The 12,892-nt window shown below is 39.5% G+C and overlaps 3 non-coding genes across 3 annotated transcripts; 1 reads left to right on the top strand and 2 right to left on the bottom strand.

The window, feature by feature from the left end:
• Positions 1-508: 508 nt before the first annotated feature.
• On the bottom strand, positions 509-596 carry TRNAS-UGA (transfer RNA serine (anticodon UGA)). The gene has a single exon. It is a non-coding gene; the product is annotated as a tRNA-Ser (tRNA).
• A 706-nt stretch (positions 597-1,302) lies between these two features.
• TRNAG-GCC (transfer RNA glycine (anticodon GCC)) lies at positions 1,303-1,373 on the top strand. The gene has a single exon. It is a non-coding gene; the product is annotated as a tRNA-Gly (tRNA).
• Positions 1,374-1,502: 129 nt separating this feature from the next.
• TRNAM-CAU (transfer RNA methionine (anticodon CAU)) lies at positions 1,503-1,576 on the bottom strand. Its single transcript has one exon. It is a non-coding gene; the product is annotated as a tRNA-Met (tRNA).
• Positions 1,577-12,892: the final 11,316 nt, after the last annotated feature.

The raw sequence follows: 12,892 nt of genomic DNA, 5'->3' as shown, positions 1-12,892 counted from the left end.
CCCCTAAGGGGCCCTAATGGTTTGGATCTGAGCAAGTTGAGAAAAGACATACAGCCTTGGCAGGAACGACGTTCAGCAGAATATATGACTCATGCTCCTTTAGGTTCTTTAAATTCTGTGGGTGGTGTAGCTACCGAAATCAATGCGGTGAATTATGTCTTTCCCGAAGTTGGTTATCCACCTCCCATTTCGTTCTAGGATTTTTCTTCTTCGTAGGTCATTTGTGGCATGCGGGAAGGGCTCGTGCAGCTGCAGCAGGATTTGAGAAAGGGATTGATCGTGATTTCGAACCTGTCCTTTCCATGACTCCTCTTAACTGAAACAATAGATCAAACCAGATGGAAGAAAAATCGATTCAATTTCATTACATCTATCTCCCATATCGGCGGGATAGGAGTCTTTTCAAATACTCTTTTTCCAACTGGATCCTTGTAGCTCGGCTATATACAGCCGAGCTATTCTCTTTTTTTTTTTATTGGACCGGTAAATGCAATTGTTGAAAAACAAAAGGAGAGAGAGGGATTCGAACCCTCGATAGTTTTTTTATCTATACCGGTTTTCAAGACCGGAGCCATTAACCACTCGGCCATCTCTCCCGGGGACAACTTCTATTCTACCCCTTCGTATAATCCCTAACTATAAGCATAAAGTCGGGTCGATACCAACTATACCTGTGACATATGATGATTTTTCATCATCTGGAATGGAAAAAAAAGAAACGAATTTCCCTCTCCTCTCACACTCAAATATCAAATTGAAAAAGTTTGAAAGCTCGATCAATTTATGGTCAAATCCTTTCCATAGTGCATTTGATCAGAATTGAAAATTGGGGATCGGATGGTATAGTCTATTCAATCTGTTGGGAGCTTGTAAGATCACAACCATGACTATTGCTTTCCAATCGGCTGTGTTTGCATTAATTGCTATTTCATTTTTACTAGTGATTGGTGTACCTGTTGCACTTGCCTCTCCCAATGGTTGGTCAAGTAGCAAAAATGTTGTATTTTCGGGTGTATCATTATGGATCGGATCAGTCCTTTTTGTAGGTATCCTTAATTCTTTCATATCTTAGATATGTTCTAGATGTTTTAGGTTCACACTCCCTCCCCCTCCTCCCGGAGGGCTTTATAGCTTTTCTGAAGGGCCTTTTACTTCAGGCCCAAGGAGGAGGGGTTTTCCATATCCGTAATTGAATTAATAATTGGACCATTCAAAAATGGTATCTACTTACGAATGGGATTGAACATATATGTATTTTCCATTTCAATTATATGAATATATAGATATTCATATAATTGAAATGCGGGTATGGTTGAATGGTAAAATTTCTCTTTGCCAAGGAGAAGATGCGGGTTCGATCCCCGCTACCCGCCCTTCACATGGAATATGAAAAAGAATAGTTCATGTACTGATCGTTTCTTTTCCTCACTTATAATTCAATTATAAATTTATAAGTGAGAGAGCAATCCTTTCCGGACCAAAATACTTCGTATGTTCTGGTCTGGCGGAGACAGGATTTGAACCCGTGACCTCAAGGTTATGAGCCTTGCGAGCTACCAGACTACTCTACTCCGCACCATTGATTTATATCATAATCAGAATGGGTACACAAAACAATAATGGGATATAGTACCCCTATCCCTATATAGGGATAGGGGTACTATATCCCATTATCACAAGAAACTTCAATTACTTTTTTCTTTTCCTACCAACTCGATTTTTTTATCCCGGGCAATAAACATGCGTGGGCCATCTCACGGAGTATGTGTCGGACAATCCAAAGTCTCGATAGTTGGCTCTAGGTCTTCCAGTCGAAGAACAACGTCGATGGAGACGTGTAGGTGCACTATTACGTGGTGAAGATTGCAATTTTCTATGAATTTCCCATTTGTCATCCAATGATGACACTTTGCTTTTTTCCTCCAAAGATTGACGAATTAAATGATATTTCCGTTCCAGTGCTTGTCTCTTCTTCTCTCTCTGAATGAGACTCTTTCTCGCCATAATAGTTCAGTTGGTACTATTACCTACCAGGAATCAAAATATAGATCAGATTTTAGATGGAGTAATATTATGTTGATTACTTTTTCTCTGTGGGGTATTGTCATTGTATCAATGACAATACCCCACAGAGAAATTGATGAAGAAGAATTAACCAAATTTACCTGATGTAGAGGCAATTAAAAAAGCTGCATAAGTGAATATATAACCTACGGAAAAGTGAGCTAATCCAACTAATCGTGCTTGAACAATGGAAAGGGCTACTGGCTTGTCTCTCCATCGAACTAAATTAGCTAAAGGCGTGCGTTCATGGGCCCATGCAAGAGTTTCGATCAGTTCCTGCCAATATCCACGCCAGGAAATAAGGAACATAAATCCAGTAGCCCAAACAAGATGCCCGAATAAGAACATCCACGCCCAAACAGATAAACTGTTCATACCAAAAGGATTGTATCCATTAATAAGTTGTGAAGAATTTAACCATAGATAATCTCTTGACCATCCCATTAAATAAGTGGAAGACTCATTAAATTGTGCTACATTACCCTGCCATAATGTTATATGCTTCCAATGCCAATAGAAAGTAACCCATCCAATAGTATTCAACATCCAGAAAACTGCTAAATAAAAAGCATCCTAGGCTGAGATATCGCAAGTACCACCCCGTCCCGGACCATCGCAAGGAAAACTATAACCAAAATCTTTTTTATCTGGCATTAACCTGGAACCACGCGCATCCAAAGCACCTTTAACTAGGATCAATGTAGTTGTATGCAAACCTAGAGCAATAGCATGATGAACCAAAAGTCTCCAGGACCAATTGTTGAGAACAATGAATTATTATTATCATTAATAGCATTTAACCAACCGGGTAACCATATGCTCTTACCTGCATCGAATGATGGACCACTTGTTGAAGATAGGAGTATATCGAAACCATATAACGTCTTACCATGAGCAGATTGTATCCACTGAGCAAATATGGGCTCGATCAAGATTTGTTTTTCTGGAGTACCGAAAGCAAGCATAACATCATTATGGACATAAAGTCCCAAGGTATGGAAACCTAGTAATAAACTAACCCAACTAAGATGAGATATTATAGCTTCTTTCTGCTCCAACATTCTCGCCAATACATTATCCTTATTCTGTTCCGGATTATAATCCCTAATGAGGAATATAGCTCCATGAGCAAAGGCTCCTGTCATAATGAACCCGGCAATGTATTGATGATGAGTATATAATGCAGCTTGGGTGGTGAAGTCTTGTGCTATGAATGCATAAGGGGGTAAAGAATACATGTGTTGAGCTACCAAGGAAGTTATAACCCCCAAAGAAGCTAAAGCAAGACCCAATTGAAAATGAAGAGAATTATTGATTGTGTTATAAAGACCCTTATGTCCGCGTCCTAATAGGCCTCCTGGAGGAACATGTGCCTCCAAAATATCTTCCATACTGTGACCAACCCCCAAGGTAGTAGCAAGGTAGAGCACCTCGTTTACACGTGCGCCAATGGTTTTCGGGAGAGTTTATCGATTCGTCCGATCCACGAAATAGATTCTATGTGAAATAGTCTTACTCTATAAATTTGTTTCTCTGGGGAACAATAGCATGACAAAGATTAAGTTCGATCTGATTCGAATTACGGATCTAATTGATATGGTCAATCCCAGCTCTGTTCAATGCCAGGCATAATGAGTATAATACGGGGACCTCAAAATAGATTCTTTTCGCTCTATGAACTTGTAGGTGTATGAAGTGTCATATTTTACTTTTGGAGCGATAGAAGAGACTCTATTTGAGTCAATCTATGCCCGAGCAAGGCAGACCTACGTCAAAAAAACCTTTTGAATAACTTTGGGATTGCTTCCGAAGGGTAAGAATTTGGAGCACACGGAGCCATATTAGTATCTTACCGGAAAGAGGAGAATGGCAGACTAACCGATCTTTCCATCAGTTAATGAAAGAGCCCAATGCGAGAAAATGCATGTTGGGTTCTTGGAACAGTTCAAATTATTTTGATAATAAGAACTTTGATCTGTTCTACCGAGAAGGTCTACGGTTCGAGCCCGTATAGCCCTATACATTCCACTAAGTGATACTATTTATATATATCCCCTCATAGTCCGTCCCTATGACTTGGCCTTGAAAAGTCTTTCAGATCATATCAATCTCATGTCCTTATCTAGATCGATGGATGGGAACGTTGGACCAGAGCAGGCATATTAGTATTTTGGATCGATCGAGATTGATCCGATACCAGATGATCAAACCTATAAACTATTTTTATTTTTTTTTATCGCTAGTTCTTCGAAAAATTCGAGAGTTCTCTCGAATATCATATGTTCCAAGCAATCCATAGAGCAGTCAAAGTATCGATCGGACATGTGACTTTTAGCTCCATCCAAACGCAACGCATTCCGTTGGGGTTGAACAAAATTTCCGTTCAATCGAAAATCCCGGATGTATCTATCCCTTTGCTAAATATCGGGGCGAAGATCTTGATCAACTAGGATTCTCTACAATAAGTTATGTGCGGTAAATCGATTTGGACAACATTATATGGCCCCGCACTTTCTATTGCATCAATAAGAATTGTGGATATGAAAGATGCATCTTTCTCTATTCCACTGCAATCAACAGCGTTCAAAACCATTTCACCTTGGGGGCATAATGCAACAACATTAATTAATGGAAGATTTCTTTGGTTTCTCCATACATCAGAAATGATGGACACCTATGTTTCTGCCCATGTATCCCAGATTGACTGTAGCTATCTATCCACGGATTGTCTCTCTAATGCCAACAAAGTAGTGTGGACCTTTTAATATCCAGGGCTTTTGTACCCTTTTGGCGCTTCATTAACTGCCTTAGTCATTTGTTGCCAATAAGGGGAACACACCAAATTGAATGCTAACCCATTTGCATAAATGCAACGAGCTACAAGTTCATCGGCTATGTCTCTACCTTGATTATTGGAAGCTACTTCAAGAGGGCCTAGAGTGGGCATTTTATTAGTTGTGGCAGCAGGCCTAGATGGCAATGGAGACCTAGTTGTAGAGCTTTGCACACGATGTTTTCCCTTAGCAAGCTTCCTATCAACCTCTTGCAAAGATGTATAGAATTTCGTTTTTCCAGGACTCAAACCTTGGTCAGGTTTGCCATTTGCATCTTTTGGCCCGGTGCATACTTGCACCCTTGTTACTTTGACCAGTGAAATAGGTCGTCACTCTAGTATATGGGCCATTTTTTCTATTTTGGCATTCAGCGCACTTCCATTTAAATGAACCACCTTCAGGGGTTTTTTTCCAGTAATCTCCACATAGTGCCATAGAGAAGATTTTAGATATGTTTTGATGATTTCTCCTTCACTATGCTCATGTTGTGATGGTTCCATAATGATAATGGCCTATAGGTTACTGCATATAAAATTCAAATTATAATATATTATCAATAAACAATTAAATACATTCAAATTTAAGAAGAAATACATTTAAAATACTTTATATCAAGATTGGGAATTACCCTTTCTCCATGGACATGGGAAAAGAAATCACTTGTATAAAGTTTAAACGTTTATGCCAGTGAGTTTTGTAAAGAACTTAATAGTAAATACGACATTCTCACACCCAATACAGAAAATAGAAAACAAGGCAGGGATTGAGGTTTGAGTTCTCTAGATTTTACAAACTGGTAATCTTGAGTTTGTCCCCATCCTGTATTTTGAACCTTGACAACCTAAAATCCACTATCCCTGAACAAACACTCAAACCCTCACATGTAGCTTGAATAAAAATATTTTCCAAACTCAAAAATTAAAATCAAAGGCTTAAATATCGTTTACGCAACCTAAGCACTCAGCGTAGTTTAACAAACCGGCAGTAAATACTAAATAGAAGCAGAATAAACTTATAAGTGAATCTGGAACACAAAAAAAGGAAGAAAAGAAAACGCTAACACCAATGTCGATGCCCCCATTAAAACATAGAAATGACATTAGAAGAGAACTAAGGTAGTTATAACGATTACGGTTTACCTTTGTCACTTTCTGAGTGTTCATTCCTTTCAAGTTCCTAGTGGCGACAACCTTAAGTTCTGCGTATGCCTTTCAAGTTCTAATTGGCAACAACCTTCTGCGTGTTCTAAGGATGAACTTCCTTTCAAGTTCTGACCGACGACGGGTTCCTCACGGCAAACAATTTCTCTGTCGTTGTGTTCCTTGCATTGTTCCTCACGTGTTCCAACTTCCAACGAACGAGTTGTTGCGTCATTGTGTGAGGTAGGGGGGTTGGGGGTGAATATTCAACAAAGGGAAGGGGAACCACACTTAAATAAAGACAAAAACCTAAAATTAAAATCGGGTTTATAACTTTTCTTAATTTGACTTCAACCCATTTTGGCGATTTCAGCAACCTGTCTCAAGATCCATTTCCTCAAAGCATGAGCTATTTCCTATAAATCAAGATTCGCACGCAGTTGTATTTAACACGTATTTCGGCGGATCCAGATCTGACAATATTGGCCCTTCCTATGTCGGATCCAACATCTTAGGCTAAAACTAGCAATCAGACTTAGGGTTTCCCAAACCCCAAATTGTTCTCCAAAAGCTCTCCAAAAATCATTTTTTTCAAATAGCAAAAGACTATAATGAAGAAAGATCCCCCTTCATTTCCCTTTTTATAACTCATTTGCCACCATTTTACCTCTTTCTTCAATTAATTATAAAAGCATTTTTCCCTTCTTTATTTAATAAAGTCACTTTTAACCCTAAAAAATGCTTAGTTCGCCTCCACAGTCACACCGGCCACCCAAAGCCATTTTTCATCATCTTATCATGTAGATATTTTTGCCCTAATTCCAACAAGTCGTTACACTAAGGTGTTTATAACACCTTATGCACAATTAATTAAAATATGCCTGTTAATAACTTCGTTTTACGGAAATCGTCGGAATGCAACGGAACCAAGATCAAACTATGTGGAATTGATCCTGATGATGAAAAATGGAAAATGATCCTGATTATCCCCCAGAAAACTTCTCAAAACCCTTCGGGCACACCAATAATATAATCTTGCTCATGTGACCTCGCTGACATGAGCTTTGGAAATCCCTCCTAATCTCACCACAAGGCAATCCAAAAATTGGGGACATTATAGAATTGGTCCATGGACAATCTCTGGTACATCATGGGTTAAAAGGAAAAACAATGTTACATGCACACTCAAGTTAGATACTAGCTTATTAAATATGAGACAAAGTGATTTGATAGCATGTCTTTTGTCATACCTTGTCCATAATACAATTTAAACTAGAGCTTTCATGAATGACTCGATTGTTTTGATCTCAGATAAAGATATTTTTTGAAATTCTTTTGGCTTCGTCATAAGACTTCTCATACTTAGATATAGAGGCTTCAAACATTCGCAACCATAAGATGTCTTTCATTACAAATTCAAGGCTTCTCCTTGTTGATGAGTAGATGTAAACGATGTATGCTTCAACGATCAGGATTGTAGCATGCCTTGGTCAAATTTGTAAGTGGGAGTTACACCAAAAGAATTTCAAACAAAATAGATTAGCATTTCTATTAGCAATGATGTTAAATTTGGCAACTAGGGTCAAACTCCACCTTGAACAGCTCATATGATGTAGCTGATATTTTTATTAGATTCCTCTCTCCGAGAGGTGTAGGATTGATCTAAAGATCATCTCATTCTGACATGTAAAAATGGAATTATGAATTTATTTTGTTTATGGACAAATTGTCAAGGTCGGCTAGAGAACTAATGTAGGCTCGAAGCCCAACAGTCATGTCTATTCATCCACAACGTTGCATATAAATATAAGGAGCCTCCTTATTTTGTCACTTCACTCACTCACATATCTCTCTCTCCTTCATTGATTGGTTATAGATTTATGAGGCAGCTCTCCACACGTGCGAAGAAGGACAGTGATGTTTCTACATTGACCGAAGTTGAGGGAAGGGTTTTTTACCAGCGTTGACATGTTTGACTGCGGTTTTGTGAGGGTTATCTCTGTTTGGGCAGGCCGCATTTTTGGGCACAAAAAAACAAGGCACGTTGTATTGTTTGATCAACATTGACTTTTGTTGACCAGGTTTGACTGGATATTTTCATACTATTTTTGGGCTGATTTGACTCGCTGTTGGAGGCCGATTTGACCAAGTTTGACTAGGTTGTTTTGGAGGTCAAATTTTTCCCTGTTGACTTTTTGGTTAGGGCTTTCTGTAGCTGTTGTTTGTTGGGATAGAATTCACGGTGATTGGGCAAGTGAATATTGCATATTGTACTCTCTCTCTGTTGAACTTCTGAAGAATAATAAAAAGAATTGATCAAAGGGTTTCCTCATATTGGGGTTTTTCCCCGGCTGGTGCAATATCTTGTGTCCTCTTGTCTTGGCTTGTCTTCTACTGTTATTGTTTATGTTCTATCTGCGTTATACTATCATGTTGATGTGATTGCTAATCTGGATATTGATATTGAGCTAGAACATACCATTGTTATCTAAAATTAACATGGTATCAGAGCTGAGGTGAAGACAAAGCCCAAGCAAGAGTGAAAAAAACAATCACTAAGAAAAGCAATCATTGAGATCCTTTGATCAAGGACAGGATTCAATGGCCTCCACATCCTACTTCAAGTCTGATGACAAGCTTCATGATAAGTTTGATTATCATGCATGGAAGATGTCTCTTGATTTGACTTTAGAAGAGCAAGATGTCATGGACTATGTACAGGGAAAGATTTCGGAACCTCCTTCTAATGCACCAATCGCTGCTACGACAAAGTACAAGAAGAGTGAAGTCAAAGCAAAGAAGATCATCAGGGATTCTATTCATAAGCATTTAGTTGCTTATGTCTCCGATTTGAACACATCAAAGGAGATATATGACAGATTGGTTGGCATGCTTGAAGCTAGCAATGCAAACCAAGTTCCCTTTCTCAAGAACAAATTGAAGGACATAAAGAAGGGAAGAGGTGAAGATATTCAATCCTACTTCATGAGGATTATTGAGATCAAAATGATCTTCTTTCGATTGGAGAAGTTATTGCTCATAGGGAGCTTACTCTCATTGCCTTTGGAGGACTCCCTTGTGAATGGCACATGTTCAACACTATTATTGTTAACAACCACTGGATTCTAGGTTTTGAAGAATTGTTGACCAGATGTTCTCAAGAAGAAACAACGATGATGGAACTAGATATGTCTTCAAATAGGAATGATCCTACTGCATTCTTCAGTCATTCTAAAAAGAAGAACAATGCAGATTCAAAGAAGCAATGTCAAGGAAGACCGGGTTTCAAGAATGGGAGGAAGGGAAGATGCTTCATTTGCAACAAGTTTGGCCAGTATGCTAGGGAGTGTCCTAATAGAAGGGATACACGTCATGATAATGACAACCACAACAACAACAATTTCAGGGGCAACAACAATCAAAGGAATGGAATATTCAACAACAAAGGAAAAATGAATGCTCCCACTACTGAACATGGAAATGGTCGCCCTCCTAAGAAATCAAGAAACTCCGGGTATGATGAATCTAACACTGTTGATAACAAACAAAAAGAATTTTATCTTATATCTGCCTTCTCTACTGCATCTCCTCCGAACACTTTGGGAAATTGGTTGATTGATAGTTGTGCCTCAAGGCACTTCACTGGTATAAGGAAGCTCTTTCAAATCTGATTGAAAAGGATACAAATTTGGAAAATATCATTGGAAACAATGCCACCTATCCTGTAAAGGGTGTTGGGAATGTTACTCTTCAATTGAATCAAGGTAACACCATTCATCTACAAGAAGTACTATATGTACCCAATCTAAAGAAGAACCTGGTATCTATCTCGGCAATGGAGGACAAAGGATTCAAAGTGGCATTCATCGATGGAAAGTTACGTGTATGGAATAAAAATTTCAAAGATGCATTTACACTTGGATTCAAGGTTGATAGCCTATATCAAATTGGAGGAAGTCCATTGCGAGCTATGTCTTGCGACACATCACTTCAATCCGAATTATGGCACTGGAGGTTTGCCCATTTACATTATAAGGCTCTAACTGATGTGAGGAAGATGGTGACAGGTATGCCTCAATTTAAAGTAGTTGTCAAGGGTGTGCCGAAGGAAAGCATTCAAGGGGACCATTCCCCTCCAGTGATAGTAAGTCTACAGACATATTGCAATTGGTTCATTCTAATCTATCTCGTATGATGCCCGTAAACTCTTTAGGAGGATATTTATATTATGCTATCCTTATGAATGATTTCTCTCGCAAGACTTGGATATATTTCTTGAAGAAGAAGGACAAAGTATTCTCATGGTTTCATTCTTTCAAAGCTTTGGTCGAAAAGCAAACAGGGAAGAAGATCAAAATATTGAGGACCAATAATGGAACCAAATATGAATCAAATAAGTTCAATAAATATTGTAGAGAAGTTGGCATTAAGAGGGAGACTACTACCTCATATATTCCTGAGCAAAATGGTGTTGCTAAAAGGAAGAACCGTTCTATCGTAGAAGCCACTTGTGCCATGCTTCATGATCAAAGCCTTCCGAAGTTCTTATGGGCCGAAGTTGCAAACACTGTCGTGTATGTTCAAAATAGATACCCTCATCAAGCGTTGGACTCCAAAACTTTTGAAAAAAATTTCAAAGGTAAGAAACATGATGTTTCTCACTTTAGAATTTTTGGTAGCCCCGTATATTTTCATGTGCCAAAAGAAAATAGAACAAATTGGATGCTTCTGGGAAGAAAGGAACATTTGTGGGCAGTGAAACTCTAAGGCATATAGAATCTATGTGTCTGATCAAAGAGAAGTGGAGATAAGTCATGATGTTACCTTGGATGAGTATGTTTCCCTTGGGAAGATTAGTAACCTTCTTCTTCGAAGAAAGGACAAAGAAGCAGATTCAGGAAATCAGGGAAAACACAGGATGAATCGATGCCCGATGTTGAAGAACTAATGGATCCCATTGATCTACCCCCTCATGGGCCCTCCTCCTTGAAAAGGAGACCCTCATGGCTTAGGGAAACTCTCGAAGATGCCAAGAAGCATGTTGCACCAAGGGGGACATTTCGTGAAAGTTAGAAGTCGAATAGGTACCAAGGGTACTTAACTGCAATGAGCACCATTGTTAAATCTGAGCCTGGCACATTCAAAGAAGTTGTGAAGCACCAAGTTTGGAAGGATGCTATGAACGAAGAGTATGAGTCGATTATGAAGAATGATGTCTAGGATGTGGTTCCTAGACCCAAGGAAAAATATGTTGTCACCTCGAAATGGCTCTACAAGATCAAGCATGGAGCTGATGGAAGTGTTGAAAAGTTCAAGGCTAAATTTGTTGCTCAAGTCTTCTCTCAAAAGGAAGGTGCGGACTACGATGAGATATTTGCACCTGTTTCTCGATATACCACCAACTATTCGATTATAGCCCTTTGCTGCCTCGCAAGGATGGAATCTACATCAGATGGTTGTCAAGACCGCCTTCTTACATGGTTCAATTAAGGAGGAAGTCTATCTAGAACAACCCGAGGGGTTCAAAGTTCAATATCGTCAGACACATGTATGCAAGTGGAAGAAAGCCCTCTATGGGTTGAAGCAAGCTCCTCAAACTTGGTATGAGAGGATCGATAGCTATCTGATGAAGTTGGGATTTACAAGAAGTGAAGTTGATCCGAACCTTTATTTTAAGGTTGAGAATGACAGACCTCTCATCTTGGTACTTTATGTGGACGATCTCTTTCTGACGGGTGCAGACCCTCTTATTCATCAATGCAAGAGGGAGTTGGCTTCCGAGTTCGAGATGAAGGACCTAGGATTGATGCATTACATCCTAGGGTTGGAGGTCTGGCAAAAGTCAGGGGAGATTTTCCTTTCTCAAGGAAAATACATCGTGAAGCTCCTTGAAAGATTTGGGACAGTGAACTGCAAGTCTGTGACTACTCCGATTGAACTTAATTTCAAGAAGTTATGCAGAAGTGTTGTTGGGCCTAATTTGGGAAATCCTTCAGAGTATTGTCAACTCGTGGGGGCCCTGATGTTCTTGGTGAACTCCTATCTAGACATATGCTTTGCAGTGAACACATTGAATCAGTTTATGGTCGAGCCTCATCACATTCATTGGATTACTTCCAAGAATCTCTTGAGATATCTCTAGGGAAAAATCACCTATGGACTGAGATACACTGTCAGGAATGTGAGGCTCCATGGATACTCTGATACTGACTAGGTTGGCAGTGTGGTGGATCGTAAAAGCACATCTGGATGTTGCTTCTCTCTAGGGTCTGCTTCGATATCTTGGATGAGCAGGAAGTAGAAGTCGGTTGTTTTGAGCACCGCTGAGGCTGAGTACGTTGTTGCTAGTATGGCCTCATGTGAAGTTGTTTACTTGAGGAAGCTCTTTAGTGAGAGTTGTTTGGACATGTGCTGGATACCACTGTGATTTATTGCGACAGCCAAAGTGGGATTCGTCTTTCTGAGAATCTCGTGTTTCATGACCGCTTCAAGCATACTGATACCAGATACCACTATATCTGAGATATGGTACAACGGGGAGCAATAAAGCTCTATCATATTGGGATTGATGATCAGGGAGCGGATATTCTTACGAAGCCCCTAGGGAAGGTCAAATTCTTAACCTTCCTTGAAGAACTTGGAATCGTGGAGAGGCCCTCTTATGAGGTTCCCCTATGAGATGAATGTTGAGCTCCGGGGATCTTGGGGTACTTCTTGGTGCAATGAATGACCATAGGGTGAGTGGTTCACCTTCCCCTAGTGGTACGAGGTAAAGGGTGATTCCCCTGTGATGCCCCATCTTGAGATATGCATAGGATGAGTGGTTCACCTTCTCCTATGGCATATGAGCAGGAT

Source organism: Pinus tabuliformis, chromosome 1_2 (genome assembly GCF_031772625.1).
Source record: "Pinus tabuliformis cultivar Carrire ecotype Pingquan chromosome 1_2, CPIR1, whole genome shotgun sequence".
NCBI classification, from domain to species: domain Eukaryota; kingdom Viridiplantae; phylum Streptophyta; class Pinopsida; order Pinales; family Pinaceae; genus Pinus; species Pinus tabuliformis.
Note: the sequence above shows the minus strand (reverse complement) of the source record. Positions and strands in the feature narration are given on the sequence as shown.